Below are 16,447 nucleotides of genomic sequence, written 5' to 3'. Positions count from 1 at the left end.
ACCTGTGGTAGGTGCAGGTGCCACAGCCAATGAATTGCCTGTGGGCTGCACCAAGTGGTGGGGTGCCATCCTGCCGGCCTGGGCCTGTGCCGGGCGCCCCTGCCGCTCTTCAGTGTGGACACCGTGTTGCCCTGAGGGGTCCTCGACAGTCTGCACCCACTGCCCTGGGGGGCGATCCGGACCCTTCTCAGCGTGTTGGCAAGGAGTCTCCACATCAGCGGTCGCCCTGTCACTGCCCACCACGTCATCCTGGGGCTGTGTCTGAGCCTCTTCAGAGCCACACAAGGGGGTCTTCTGGTTTGAAGGAGGGACTCCCTTCTGACCAGGACCCTTCGGCCCCACAGGCCCTGACACCCTCTCCTCTCCACCCCCCAGGCCTGCCTGTGTCTGTGGCCTGTCTCCAACCTTGATTTTCCCTGGGTCCAAAGGAGCAACGCCCTTCTGATCAGGACCCTTCGGCCCCACAGGCCCTGAGACTCCCTCCTCTCCACCCCCCAGGCCTGCCTGTGTCTGTGGCCTCTCTCTGACCTCTGTGTCCTGCAGGACACCAGCTTGTGTGCGGGATGCAGGCAGCAGGTGTGCCTGGAGGCCGGGACACGTCTGGGGGGCCCCTTCTACTCCTGTCGATGGCACTGAGGGGAACGGATGGGAAACCCCAGCAACAAGAGGAAGCCGTTTTTCAGACACGACATGCTTCTCATCCCTGGCCCGCTGCTCCTCAGAAGACGCTGGGGGCTTGTCCAAACCGTGGCGCGGAGGCCCCACTATGCCACCTTCCTGCGGTGCGGGGTGATGTGAGGGTGGAACCGCGGACTTCGTGTTATTCCCCCGAGGACCTACTTGAGCAGCCGCAGTATTTCTGCTTCCTACTGCGGCATTCGCTTTGTTGGCTGCCGGTTCATTTGAAACCCCCAAGCCGGGTTCGTCAGGCGTGAGTGGGGGGCCCGCGGCTGCCTGTGGGAGCGTGGTCAGTGATTCTGAGGTCTCAGGCAGGCGCTGCCTCGAGTCTCTGCAGCCATGACCCTCTGCCACTCTGCCGCTGGGCGGCTTCGAGGACCCTCCTGGTGCCAAGAAGAGGTGGCTGTTGGGTGCATGACCGAGATCCTCTGCTACAAGACTGTGACCTGTTGGTGAGGAGCCAGATTCTCTCTTGTGTAAAGGGCTCCCCGGTTCAGGAGAACTGATTTCGGGGTCCACGGTGTTCCCTGGTGCTGCTGCTGTGTGACTCTTGGTGACCTCTGTGGCTGCCCCTCGTCCGGGGGCTTTGGTACTTGGTTTGGGGCCTTCATTTAAGGAGGTTGGTCTGTTCTCACCAACGTCCTGGCTGGCACCCCTTTCAGCCATCAGTAGGCGCTGAGTGGACTCAGTTAGTGGTGGCCCCCTGCGTTCTGCTTGCTCACGCAGGATGTTCTGACCCGCTGTGGTCACAGGCTCAGACCTCGCCCAGTCCTCGGCCGGTGTCGCTAGCAGTGTTGGGGCGTCCGTCGAGTCTCCCTCATTGGGAGGTGGCACTTGCTGACCACACAGGGCAGAGCGGCTGTTTCCCCTGGGACGATTTTCCGAAGCTGTGGAGTGATGTGCTGGGTTGCCCTCGTCACGGACTGGCATTCCCTCTGATTCTGGCAACGGATGCTTCTCAGACCTGAGCTCAGACGCTTCCTGTCCTGAAATACGCTCATGGTCCTTGAGTTTGTTTGAATTCCCACGGCTGCGTTGGTCTTCCTTTCCGCCAGCAGGACTTGGAGGTTTCACCGTTGGAGCTGCCTCTGGGGTGTCACCATCAGTGCTGGCAGCACCCTTTAGGGGCGTGAGAGACAGGTCTGCCCAGGAGTCCTGCTGAGAAGGGGTGCTGAGTCCCCTGGGCGTCCCGGCAGGCTTGCTCGCTCCCATCGGGGCCACCTCGGTGCTTTTACTCCCTGGCGTAGTGGGAAATAGCGCGGGTGTCTGTTCAACCTTGCCCTCTCCTCCCCGCACAGGAGAAGGTCGGTCTGCATGACCCGCTGCCGTCTGCAGCGCGACGGGAGGGAGTGGCATCTCGTGGACCACCGGGAGTCTGACGGTTATCTGCGGAGGCTCGCAGGCCAGCTGGGTGCGCCGGGCAGCCTGGGCGGCCGGTACCCTGAGCGGCGGGATCTGCCCTGGGACTGGCTGTTCCGGAAAATTCTCCTGGACGGCAAAGAGAGGGTCTTGCTCCGAGTCTGAAATGACTCTTTCCGTTTCATCCTCTGAACTGCAAACCATGAGGTCCACCTGCGGGGCCTCCTCTGCTACCTCACCTGGGGGTCCAGGGCGGGGGCCTGCCCTTGGCCCCTTCGCCCCCTGGGTATCATCTGAGGTGATCCCTGCTCGGGGGCCCTCCATCCTGTCACCTCCCAACACGCTGGCGTGCCCTGGGCTGGCTGGCGTGAGCGAGGAGAACTTGGGTTCCAGGCCAGGAGGGGCTTCCCCGCTCGGGGAGGCGGGCGAGGGGGCGGGCTCAGGGAGGCACTCAGGCCCTGCACTCAGGGAGGCTGCTTGCAGGCTGGGAGCCATGGCCTGCGCTGCCAAGGCCTGGGGGGCCCCCCCATCCAGCAGCTCCTTTCCTGGTGTTTTGTTCCCATCAGGCACCATCTCCCCCGCGTTGGGGGACCTGCTGGTTTCTTTTGGGGGCATGCGCCTCAGGTCCGAGTGTCTGATCTTGGCGCAGTGGGACAGCCAGCTCCGGGGGCCGCAGACGACGGTGGCGATGCTGAAGGCTGGCATGGGCTCCGCCGAGCAGGCCAGAAAGCGGGCAGCGGGCATCCTGATGCAGGAGCTGGCCCAGGTGGCCGTGCAGAGCACGCGGGTCTCAGGCCGGTGCATTTTCTTCCTCTGCAGGTTCTTCTTCTTTCGCTCCTCCGTGTGGAGCGGCAGCACGCCGGCCTCGGAGCAAAGACACCCGCTCTGCTCAAACCGCTCCCGCAGCTTGGCGAGGACCGAGCCCTTCTTGCCCACGATCTTAGGCAGGAGGCCCCTGGAGGCTTTGGACTGCTGCGCCGGAGGTTTCTCGCGAAGCCTCTTCTCCTCGGCCTCCTTCTCCTCTGCGGCCAAGAACTTCTTCAGAATGTTTTTCACGGTGTTTCTCCCGGCGGGCAGGCCCCACCGGGGCTTATCACCGCAGAGGGGCTCCTGGCCCCCCGCGGAACTGCCGGCCCCCTCCCTGGTCTTCTCCAGGAGCTTGTTGATGGTGGCGGCCACCACGTTCCTGCCTGGGCCTTGCTTGTCCTTGATGATCAGCCTTCCCACCTCCCGGGTCTTCTTGAGCCAGGGCTCCCGGCCAGTGCCCATGAACTTGGCCTGCAGGAGCTGGAAACGCGTGGGCCGCCGGTTGGCGTCTTGGGGCTCAGGCTTCCGGCTCCCCTGGCTGTCTCTACTCTCTGCCCTCTTGGTGGGAGGCGGCCCCTGGGGCCCGCCCTCACGGTGGGTGATGTAGAGCAGCAGGCTTCTGAGGACTGCACGGACAGCGGGGTCGCAGGTCGCCTTGCTGAGCTTCTTCTTCAGGGCTTGGGCATCAACAGGTGTGTTACGACTGAAAATCTTGACACTCTTGGGGCTGTAGGGAAAAAACACACACACAGTCATCACAGACATCATTTTTTCCAAGGTGACTCCATAGAACATTTCTTTTTTATTAAAATTTTTAAAAATATATTTTTATTGATTTCAGAGAGGAAGAGAGAGGGAGAGAGAGATAGAAACATCAATGATGAGAGAGAATTATTGATTGGCTGCCTCCTGCACACCCCACACTGGGGATTGAACCCTGACTGGGAATCACACTGTGACCTCCTTGTTCATAGGTTGACACTCATCCACTGAGCCACACCAGCTGGACCACAATCCCATTTTAAATACCCAGGGATTCCAGGGGGAAGAACGGAAGAGTGGGAGGCAAGAGACTTGTATTCTAGTGCATCTCCGCCCACAACTCAGAGATGTCAGGGACGCCCATTGCCTCCCTGGGTTGCTGTTCCCTTTTCTGTGAAAGAGCAATCATTTCTGACCTAATGTCCTCCTAGCGGCTTTGGCTAGTTGACATTAAATAGTTTTGTGAAAGCTGTTTTGAAAACGACTTTACATGTGGAAGGTATTTAATAATAATGGACAATATCATAACTTGAATAAATGGGGGGAAAGCAAGCATAAAGAACTTATATTCTCTGTGTGGGTCTGTGCATATCTCTCACTTTAAGTATGAGAGATGGGGTTAACATCACAGTTATATCCTGACTCAATCACAAACTGAGCCTCTGAGAGCAATCAGTGAGATCCCCAGCCCTGGGTATGAGGGGACTCAGCTTCGAGGTGGGGGTCACTGGGGCAGAACACCTGGGCAGTGGGTGGTGAACCCCAAAGCAGGCGGGAGAGGGCTTTGCTACGGAGTGGCAAGAGGTCTGGGGCACCGGTGGGACCTGCCTTCCTGAACCCCTTTGAAAATGCTCCCAGAGAAACCCTCAGGCAGAGGGAGCCCGAGCCATCAGCAAGCCATTCTATGCCTGTGAGACCCTTCTCAGCAAGGCTGCAGATTCCCTCATCTCAGCCAAGCCACTGGCAGGCTGTGACCTCAGCTCTCTTGGGGGCCGGGTCTCTGATCTATGACAAGGTTACTCAGCATCCGGGCTGAGCCGCTCTCTCTTGAGCAGCTGGCACCCAGGGGTGCACCTGCCAACTACCCTGTCAGAGCCAGAGTGTCCTTCCTGGTGGGGAGAACCACCTCCAGCCTCTTCAAACGGTATTTTGTCAATCTGCACCCAGAATTATAGCCTCGCCATGACACGGTCCCGTAGGATTAGGTCCCTCACCAGGTCTCCAAGGACATGATCAGGATGTAGAGCAAAGATTATGTAGTGCATGGAAAGTCTTCACAGCTCTTTAGAATCCTCTCTAATAAAATGGCAATATGCAAATTAACCATCACTCCGCTACATAAGCCACACCCACCAGCCAATCAGGGCGAGCATGCAAATTAACCCAAACCAAGATTGCTACAGCCACAGAGAGCAAGGTTTCCCAGGTAACAGAGCAAGCCAAGCTTTCCATAGCCGTTGCAGGCCTAAGCCTCCACTCAAGCTACAAAGTTTCAGTTATAGAAGGTAAACAAATTCAAACAAATGGCGGCAGAATAGAGCTTGAGAGAGCAGGCCAGGGTTGCCGGTGGCAACAGGGGAAGCAAAGCTTTCCGCACACCCTGGCCGGGCTCACCCACTTAAGGCTACAAAGTTTCAATTGTAGAAGGTGAATTAACTGCCACAGAAATGGCTGCCGCCCCACAGGGAGCAGCAGGCTTGGCTCCGCTCCAGGCTACAAAGTTTCAATTGTAGAAGGAAAATAAATCCCAGATACCAGGGCCTCCCCTTGGGTTGCCAGGGGGCGTGGCCGGCCTGCAAACCACCACAGGCCCCTCGCTCAGGCCGCCCCACACCCCAAGGGAACCCCCACCTGATCCGGGATGCCCTTCAGGGCAAACCAGCTGGCCCCCACCCCTGTACCAGGCCTCTATCCTATCTAATAAAAGAGTAATATGCAGATTGATCATCACTGCAACACACAATATAGCTGCCCCCATGTGGTCAAAGATCCTGCCCCCATGTGGACACAAGATGGCCACCACAAGATGGCCAGCAGGAGAGGGCAGTTGGGAGGCACCCGGCCTGCAAGGGAGGGCAGTTGAGAGGGACCAAGCCTGCAAGGGAGGGCAGTTGGAGGTGATCAACCCTGCAGGAGAGGGCAGTTAGGGGTGACCAAGCCGGCAGAGGTGGGAAGTTGGGGGCAAACAGGTTGGTAGCAGAGTGGTTAGGGGGTGATCAGGCTGGCAGGCATAAGCGGTTAGGGGCAATCAGGAAGGCAGGCAGGCAAGCAGTTGGGAGCCAGCAGTCCTGGATTGTGAGAGGGATGTCCGACTGCCCGTTTAGGCCCGATCCCAACAGGATCGGGCCTAAACGGGCAGTCGGACATCCCTCCAAGAGTCCCAGATTGGCGAGGGTACAGGCTGGGCTGAGGGACAACCCCCTGCCGTGCACGAATTTCGTGCACCGGGCTTCTAGTATAAAAATAATTGAAAATACCCTACATATCTAACACCAGGCTGCTTAAATAACATGAATATTTACAGGAAAATAATCTGGTGCAGGAAAGTGCTTGTGATGTAAAGTTAGTTAGAAGTGCAAGCTGCAAAGCTGTATGTGGACTTTGGCCCAACTGTGTTTTTAAAAAATTGCGCAGACACACAGAGACGGAAAACAGATGGGAAGGAAATACACTAACACATTTTTCTTTTTGTGTTTTTCCAAAAAAACATGCATTTTTCCAAAAAAAGAGAGTTCTATTTTTAGAAGGCACATACAAATGTCCTTTTAAAAAGCTGTCCTGATCACGTATGGGGGAGCACCAGCAGCCCTCCCCTTCAATGGCCCCCCTCACGGACAGGAATGGGGGGCAATCTGACCCCGCCCACTGGGGAGCCCACAGGATCACCCAATGCCGGGGGATGGATCTCAATACAGAGAATTTCAAGGCAAAGATAACCTTGGAGTTCTGCCTCCGTAGCTCCCTGGCAACCTCCAATTCACCTCCATGCAGTGAATTCACACAGAGAGTGCCTGATGTCTCGGACCCTCAAAGACATCAGAGCCCAGAGGGGACTCCTTAAAACCCAGAGCGCTGGGCGGCCCCACCACAATTCTGACTCCGTCTGTCTTTGAGGGCCCAAGAACTTGGCATTTCAAACAAGTTTCCTGCGTGGCCAATGTGGCTGTACAGGGACCCCAGTTTGAGAACCCCGGATTAGACTGAGATCTTTCTCAACCTTAGACAACTGGGGATTTGGAGAACTAAAGCAGTGGATTAGGCTCCTAAAACAGAACAATATATGAACCCACTCCTAAGCCACGACGTGGTGTGAGCCAGCACGGCCTGGAAGTAACCACTGCACAGAAATCACGGGGACACGGCCGCCCACCAGCACCAACGAGGCTGAGAGGCCTGATGCTCACTGAGAACTGGCAGGAGGGGCCAGCCCACCCGGGACGGTGCCTGGCTGTGTCCTCGAAACTGGAAAGCCCTCCCCCGCCCCCCTCCCCCCCCCCCCCAGGCCACTGAAGGTCCTGGACGAGCGTCAGGGATTAGGGAAGACAGAGGAACAGCTGAGTTCTGTGCTGTTTCAGCCTTTGGTGCATCCTGCTCCATTTGAGAAGGTTGGCATCACACCTCGCCTGTCTGTGGCCCCGGGATCATTGCCACATTGCTCACTTTCCCTGAACCCCCAGGTGGTCGGCCGGGACGGCCTCTCTCCCATAGGATTAGGTCCCTCACCAAGGGCTGCACCAGGTTACCTGCGACCTCCTTTGACCTGAGAACAGCAGCCAACACCAGGGACTCAGTGGCCCAGCCCAAAGCATTTCAGGGGCTTCCTCCACAGCCCTCAATGCATCTCTGTCAGTCTTACAAAGGCAGCCTGAAAGAGACCTGGCCCAGGAGCCATAGGGAGGGAGAGCGGGGGGAGCTGGTCCCTATGGCTGAGTGCTGGGGCATCAGGGGAAAGCCCTGCTCAATGCAGGTGCTCTATCCGTGATCTGAGAGTTGTCACGTCTCACATCTCTGAAATAAATGAACGTAGTGACCGGTGGCATCATGGCCTGGTGGGTAGCTTGATTGGCTGGTGACATTTCTTGTTTCCCAGAGGCACATGGACCGTGGGCATCTCTGGGTTGGCTCAGTGGAATTCACCACGATGCTCTGCCACTAACTCCCTGGGCTTTTCCAGTGCCTGCTGGTGAGCGCTCCTGCTCCTCACACTGGAGGCTTCACTGTATCTCGTTGTCTCTTAGGGATGGTTGTCACCCCTTCCGCATCTGGGAAGTCAAAGCTGGAGATAGTCAGTGGCTTGCTGGAGTTCACAGGGCTGATGAAGTGCAGAACCGGGATGAGGTGGGTGTCCAGCTTCGTGGAACATCATGGGGATCGCCCCTGGGCACTGCCCAGGTCTCAGCACCTCGTGGACATCTAGGGCCTCACGGGCACATCACACGTGGCTGAACTGACCTCCCTGCACCCCAATCCCTCCTCCCGTTTTTTCCTGCCTTGGCAAATGGCTCCAGCTGCCCCTAGAAACACCAGAATCATCATCCTTGGCTCCCACACCCACACCCACGCGTGGCTGAGCTCTGCAGTCCTATGGCCTGAGGGTGGAGGAATCGTCTCTGCCACCCTCGCCGACGACACAAAAACCTCCTCTACTTGCTCCGGCTCCGCTCCCGCCTGCTGTTTTCTCTGGATCACGCCAGTGAAGGTTGCGTCCCAACAGTGGCTGCCACTGACTTTAGAACTGAACGTGAACTGCCAGCGAGCCCCCAGGACCCAAGCCTCACTTTGTGCCAATTCCTCCCGTTTACTGGGCCTGAGCTGCTCGGCCCTGCCCTCTCCCAAGTGTTCCTCTTTCTTTCTGCGACTCTACCCCACCTTCCTCATCTTCCTTGCTCAGATCTTGGCATAAGTGCCACCGTTCAAGGAGGTCCTCCCTGACCCCTCTTGTTTTGCTTTGTTTTGTTAATCCTCACCCAAGGATATTTTTTCCATTGACTTTTAGGGAGAGTGGAAGGGAGGGGGAGAGACACAGAGAGAGAAACATCAATTGGTTACCTTCCGCACAGGCCCCGACCAGAGACTGAGCCTGCAACTGAGGTACATACCTTTGATAGGAATTGAACCCGTGACCCTTCAATACCCAGGCCTACACTCTAACCACCGAGCAAAACCAGCTAGGGCAAAAATATGTGTGTGTTTTTAAATTGATTTCAGAGAGAGGAAGGGAGAGGGAGAGAGAGATAGAAGTGTCAATGATGAAAGAGAATCATTGATCAGCTGCCTCCCACACATCCCCTACTGGGGATCGCAACCCGGGCATATGCCCTGACCGGGAATCGAACTGGCTTCGTGGGTCGATGCTCCGCTGAGCCATGCAGGCCAGGCTCGAGAGCGTTTCTTTGGCAGCACTCTCATAGTGATACTGAATTCTTGGCTTAATTACCTAACATCTATCTCCGCTATATTACGTGAGACTCTTCACACAGAGTGAAACACGTAGCTCAGTTCCTGGCACATGCAGGGTCCTCCATAGGCTTTTATGGACTGAATAACACACCTGTGACTAAGCGATGTGCTGAGGGCCTCCTGCATCATCATCATTCCCTTCTATCAACGAGCCTCCCACGCTAACTGTGACGTGCGGAGAGTCCAGCTAAATGGGGAAGGGTTACAGCAGCGGTTACAGCAGCAGTGACAGCGCATTCAGCACCAGAGTCGGCTGTCCACACACCACAGGGGAGCCTCTGGGTCTAGGACTCAGTTTCCAGGAGGGGCCTGGAAGCAGCCTGGTCTGGTGCCAGGTAGGACCAAGCTTCCGGGCCTCTCGAGTCACGTTGCCGGGCGGACTCCCAGCTTGGAGTCATTTGCTCACTTGGTCATTTCAATCATCTTTATGACTTCGCAGGTTGAGTCATTCAGATAACTGAAATAGTTACCCTGACAGCGTCCTTTGGGGACATTCGGATGTCTGAATAACGGCCCTGAGGGTCAGCCGTGTCTGAGCTCATCCGCCACTCCGTGGACCTTGCCAGCAGGTTCTGAGTCTCATGGTCTAAATAGAAAGATGAAGAATGCAGCTGACAGCACGCTCCTGTCAGCCTCCTGTCTTAGGAGGCGCATCGGAGAGCACATGAAGCTCGATGCTGATTTTATCCGTTCCTCTCTCGTCCGTCTGCGGCACATCTCAGTGACCAGATACCACTTCCCCATGCTCCACGCCACGGTTTTGATGCTGAGCATCCGTCTCCTCTGGGAAGGACAGTGGTGCTCCGGCATGATGACAATGACACGTACCCGGTTGGACTTGCCATATGTCCTTATGGTGCATTATCAGGACAAGTCTTAACCCACGCCAGTTCACTGTTCCAGCCAGCTCAGGGCTTCCACATCACATGTACATTTGTGAGCCAGTTATGAGGTTGATTGCGTTATCAAGACATTGATCAGCATCCCACTAAGCGAACAGCCCCCCAAAACTCCATGTCTCAGAGATGCTCCAAGCTGCCTAGGAGAGCCCCAGGTATATATCACAACTGGCTTTCTCTACCAGCCCACGGGTAGAGTTTCAAAACATTCTGAAATGCTTCCATAATCAGCTAAGAAGTGTCTTCTCTCCCAGAGAAGGTCAGGATGCTTTTCTAAGATTTATAAGCCAAGGAATAGGAGCTTCACCAGGACCATAAAGTTCTTTTTTATGTGAGCCCCGCCTTGCCAAGGTGGCCTTGCCCATGAGCCCGTGGCATCTGAAGTATGTCAGATGCAGGACGACATTCTGGGACTGTGACAAGAGAAAGGGCATGGCATGACCTCCTTCCATAAGTCATTACTGAGCTGGGCTCTGCGTTCCTTGCAGGGATGCCCTACCTGCTCTTCAGGCCCATGAGCTCAGCCCATCTGGCCCTTTGACCCCACCTTGTACTATGCTCCAGCTGCACTGGCCTTCGAATGTTCCCAGCTCATTCCTACCCCAGGGCCTTTGCTCAAACTATTCCCTCTGCTTAGTGCAGTCTGCCCTCGGGGCCTCCCGCATCCCCTCCCGAGGTCACTCTCTGAGCACACAACCCACAGTGCTCTCCAGCACATCCCCTGGATAACTGTCGCTGGAGCATTTTTAACCCTCTGAGACGCATGGTGTGTTTGTGCAGTTTCAAACACACCATGCATGTTTTTGTCTGCCCCCCCCCCCCCACTAGAATGTGGGCTCCACATGGGCAGGAACTCATTTTGTTCCCCACTTTCCTCCGGGGCTGTCGGCAAGGCCTGGCCAGCGCAGGCACTCAGCAAACCCCTGTGGAAGGGCCTTGTTTGGAGGCTTTGGGTCACCCTACAGGTCACTGCCAGGTGTGCCTGAAGCTTCGAGCAGCAGCAGGTACCGCTCATCCACCCCGGACCTTCTTCCGGGCTCCCTCCCCTGCCTCACTCCATCCCTGGAGTGCCAGCCTCCTGAGCGTCTGTGACCTGACCAGGCCGTGCTCTTTCCCATTTCCAGACTTTGCCAGTGCTGAGCCTTCTGGCCTGGAACAGCCGCACGCCCGACGAGCTCCTATTCATCCTTCACAATCTAGTTCAGATGCCCCTGCTCAGTGGAGCCTTTTCCAGTGGCCCAGCTGTGCCAGCCACCAACCCCCAACCGTTTCCACGGAGGCCTTTCAGTATCCTTCATGGGGTGACAGTAGGGACCTCTGGACCCCTGGACCCCCAAAGTCATTGAATCAGAGCGTGGGAGGGTGAGGGTGGTCCCTATTTTGGGGCACCCACATCATTCACCAGGGACCAGACAGCAGCCTGGGGTGGGCAGCTGAGAGCCAGCCCATGTGGCTATTACAGCGGTGACTCATAAGGCCAATTCTAATGTTGAGTATTCATCATAATTTGTAGGCTCATTTTAACAGTAACTATTTTTTCTAGTAAAGCACGATAACCAATGTCTGTTGGCCATTCCATATTTTTTGTTAGTGACTAAGGAGCTCACAGTTGAAACTGTGCCAATGAACCAGTCAGAGAACTGAACCTCTGCATTTTCCTTGAAATAAATCTGGCTACAAATTGGTGGGTGGCCTTCTGGGCTGGGGTACCCCATGGCCATGCACCTGAACCTCACAGGCGTGGCCTTGGCTGTGGTGGACAGAGGGGTGCCTGTCCAACCCAGCTGACTGAGGCCCCTGAGTCTTGAATACTTTTCCAGGCCCTGAGATTTATTAAGTGAACAAGCATTCTTAAAACACTCCTCTCACACTTACTTACAACTACTGCTGTGTGTGTGTGTGTGTGTGTGTGTGTGTGTGTGTGTATGTGTGTGTGATGTATATCTCTGTGTGTGTCTATGTGTACACCTCTCTTTGTGTGTCTGTGTGTAAGTGTATACCTGTGTGTGTGTGTGTGTCTATGTGTGTCTGTGTGTGCAGTGAGAGGGAGATAAAATGATAAGGCAAATGTGCCCAGTGTTAACAGTTGATGAAGCTGGGTGAAGGGGAACATGGGAGTTCTTGGAGCTATTTTGGTAACTTCTGTGTGTGTGAAGTACTTAAAAACAAACAATTAGGATGGACAGGAGGAAGCAAAGCCATGGGAGACAAGTGCATTCCAGGGTCCTGAGAGCACAGATAAGCCCTGGTCCGCGGTGACACTGGGGATCTGCAGTGCGCTGACACCGTAGGCCTGGCGCCAGGGGAGGACTCCGGGTTTTCTCAGGAGTGAGGGACATGAGGCTGTCTACACCAGTAGCTTCGGGCTCAGAAAAGGCCCGTGTTCCCAGCGTCACCCTCCTGTGGGGTGTCCCCGTGGCGATGAGGGTGGTGGTTGGGTGGTTGTTGAGGCCGAAATGCTGCCCTTGGGCCGTGTGATGGGCTGTGAGCCCACCTTTTTGCCTGCAGCTTGGGCACCGTCACAGCGCCCGCTGTGCCCATGCAGATGAAGTGGGGTCAAGCACTTGGTGCCAGAGCTGCTGCACGTGTGTAAGCTCCCATTCGCGGGCTTGCCCACTCGTTCAGTGCTGGGGCACCCGGAACCCACCGGGAGGCTCAAGGCTGACATTTTCCTTCCCGTGTTGATTCCCCCTAGAATATTCTGTGGGAGCTTACCCTTTATTTCTACTTGAAAACTGGAAATAAGTCAACACGTGAAGGATTCTTAACCCAAGTGGTCACAGTGCCTGCACTGTTACTTAAAAGTTACCCCCACTTAAAGGAGCTTTTGGGATGAAGTGTATAAAACCCAGATGTTTGGAGGGGACAGTAATTTGGGCAGTTCCATCAGTTGACATCTGATCGATTTTTCCAGTTCTGTCTGCTAGGCGTGCTGGGGTTTCATAACTCACTGAGGGTCTCCCTGGGGGATTGAGGACTGTGGTCAAGTCTCGCTGAATTAGGGTGGCCGGCTGGAGATTGAGAGGTAGGAGCTGGGTTGTCAGACAGGCTGGATTTAAATTTCCACTCTCCGTTCACTACCGGCTCCAACCCCATGAAATATAAATCCCAAACCAAAGAGTTTGGGGACACGAATTCATCAAAATCAGCCTGAAGTCGGAAAACTTGTGAGCAGCGCAGGGAACCTACTCCAACACTGGAGCCCCAGGAGCCATGTGCCTGTCCGTGGGACACGTGCCGCCAGAGGGCAAACCCTTCCTGACGGCCATGACATTTCCCAGCCACGGCCCCTGTCCACAGAGTCCCAGGCTCAGCCCTCACCTCCATGTGCTGCGTCAGCCATGGGGCCATGAATAAAGGGGTGTGGGCTGTAGAGGTAGGAGGAAAACAGGGTGTGGTCAGTCACATCTCAGGACACACACCGCCACTGAGTCATCCTTACTTGTCCCCTGGGAATAAGAGGTAATAATACCCCCTCATCTGAAGTTTACAGGGGCTGTGATTTCACATGGTGTTTAACAGCGTTCTTGGATCTAACGTGCTATGGATTGTCAGAGGGCTGTTACTTTGTAAATCTCAGGAAAAGAAAAATAAATTCTGCCAATTAAATGATCAGGCACAATGAAATATTAAATGCAAAAAAAATGCATTCTGGAATTAAGAAATCACTGTGCTATTGGTTATGTTTAATTTCTTTCCAGAGGAGATGGAGAAGCAACATTTTGAAGTAAACATGTGGAGCAGTGTTTTAAAATGCCCCTTGGAAAATGAAAACAACCTAAGGATGGCATCAATAGGGGTCATTATGGTCCCTATGTAAATGGAATAAAAAGCAACATGTAGAGATATATAGGATGATACTGAAAAATATTTAAAAACCCATTAAGTGAACAAATCCAAAGGAAACCATTATGAATACTATAATCTTATTTGTGGAGAGTAATCGTATGTGTGTGTGTGTGTGTGTGTGTGTGTGTGCACAACACACAGATGCAAGTGTGCAACACACACAAACCTCTGATTGTCTGTGTAGAGGAGGTTTCTGGAAGGAGACACAGGCATCATCACCTACGGCTTTCCCTGGGGCCTGGTGATGGAGTCGGGCTGAGGTTTGGAAGAATCTTACTTTCCGCATGCGCCATTAATGACATTTGAATTTCTGAAGCTGTGCCCGTGTACGACTTTTATCATAAAAATGCAATCAGCAAGTGTTAAATTTCTAAAAGTTCAAGGAAGTGCAGTATTCATTACTTTTGGTAGTTTTTCTTTTCAACTTTCACATTTCCCTGTAATAGGAAAATGTAATGGGGAAGCAGTTTCACTCATTTGTGATGCTTATAAATTTTTCCTCACATGTTTTAATTTATAATTAATCTGTAAATAGACTCATTCCCTGATTCTTATAGTTCCTAAAAATCCTCACCCGAGGATATTTTTCCCATTAATTTTCAGAGTGAAAAGGAGGAACGAGGAAGGGGAGAGGGAGAGAGAGAAAGAGAGAGAAACATTGATGTGAGAGAGACACATTAACTGGCTGCCTTTCCTATGGGCCCCCATCAGGGGCAGAGAGTGAACCCACAACCGAGGTACATTCCCTTGACGGGAATTGAGCCCATGACCCTTCAGTCCACGGGCCAATGCTCTAGTCACTGAGCAAACTGGCCAGGGCCACTCCCTGATTCTTAAGGGTGGTTTGAATTCTCCTAAATCGTCAATAAGGTAGACACTGAGTGACTTCCTTCTAAACCATTTGCACTCAACTCGCTTGAGATCCACTTCTCTTTTGCACAGCAGAGTCAAAAGGGCCACTTTTAAGGTAAGCTGGTAAAACCAGATATCCCTTTAAAACAGTAAGCCGCTGTGTTATGTACCTCTAGGCCAGTGATGGCGAACCTATGACACGCGTGTCAGCACTGACACACGTAGCCATTTCTGATGACACGCGGCCGCTGAGGCGGCCGCATGCCGAGGATGAAACATTTGTGAAATAATGTTTTTTCCTCAAAGTGACACACTACCCGAGTTATGCTCAGTTTTTTGGCGAAGTTTAACACACCAAGCTCAAAAGGTTGCCCATCACTGCTCTAGGAAAAGTGTCAACTTACCTTAATTGGGTTTCTTTTCCTGGAAGATAACTCTCCGTTAATTTCTGCACACCCACTAACCCTGGCTTGGACCCTGGAGTGATGGGAGAACCCTTCACCCACTCTGTCTTTCTGCCTCTCTTGATTGAAAAGCATCAGTAGCAGCAGTTAGTTCAGTTATTCAGAAACCTGATGTGAAAAACACTTTGGTGCAATAGGCTTAGTAGACAATGGCCCACAGGTTCTTTCATCAACATAGAGGGAGGCCTTCACACTTTCCTAAGAAATGGAAAGAGATGTATTCTATTGAAAACTATCCTCTCCTGTTCCACAGCCCAGGACACCAGGGTGCCCCGGGAGGGGAGGCAGGGTGCCTGGGGGAGACCAGGTGGTCTCAGGAAACCTCAACGTCTGAGTGTCCTCCGAGTGTCTGTGAGCAAGCATCCCCGAATACCGGGATCCCGAGGGCTCTGGGGGCCGCGCCTGGCTGTGCTCAGAGGCAAGCTTTCAATGAAAAGATGTCACCATCAACAAGATAGAGCCCAGCTAAGCCGCCAAAGCGCCATGTTAAACGTCAGTCACCAACTGCTGTTTTATTCACACCAGATGCTACTTGGAAAAGATAGCGTCCAGGGTTATTTTTAACAAGAGCAGGTTATCTCCTTTTCAAGATTCTCAGAGAGAGAGAGAAACATGGGCCACAGGGAGCAGCTCTGTTTCCTTCAGCAAATCCGGGTGGAGCTGGCCACAGGCCCTCTCTGCGGCGTGGGCCTCACCCACGCACGCGTGACAGCTGCAGACCCAGAGCAGAGAGATGCGGGTGCCGGCGTGAGAACTTGGTTGCCTGGTTTTCTCACTTAGTTGTTCCAAAAGGTTGGCTTTAAGATCTAGTGTGATTAAAAACGTGGGCTGGCGGGTTAAACGCAGTGCTTTTGGCTGCATCCCGAAGGCACCCATGCGGACTGTTCTGATGGGGAAACACGGCCGTGAGAATGCAAGTGCAGCAGGCGCCTGTGAGGGGTGGCACGGCTGGGGCGGGGGAGCAGTGGGCAGTAGCTGAAAGCATGTCTAAGGGCTAGACACGGACAGTGGGGGAAGGTTCTGCAGATGGAGGAGGCCCTTCTGAGCAGAGCCGTTGTGGTTAGTTGGAGTGAGTGAGCGAAGGTCATTAGCTATGCAACAGAATAAAATACACCAGTTGTCCAAGAGACTATTTGCGACCACTGTAGGTGGAGGTTTGAGGGTAGCAAATCCAGGGTGACCTCCAGCATGCACTGGATTTGGGCCAGGAGGGGAAAATACTCTTGTAGGACAAATAATGTATTTTATAAGCATGGTCAATTGGGCATGGGCTCTCAGCACGCGGAGAGTCGAGGGAGCTGCCTGTGGGCTCCCCTG

The sequence above is a fragment of the Cnephaeus nilssonii genome (genome assembly GCF_951640355.1).
Source record: "Cnephaeus nilssonii genome assembly, chromosome: 8".
NCBI classification, from domain to species: domain Eukaryota; kingdom Metazoa; phylum Chordata; class Mammalia; order Chiroptera; family Vespertilionidae; genus Cnephaeus; species Cnephaeus nilssonii.
The sequence above is the reverse complement of the archived record's forward strand: the minus strand, read 5'-3'. Positions refer to the sequence as shown.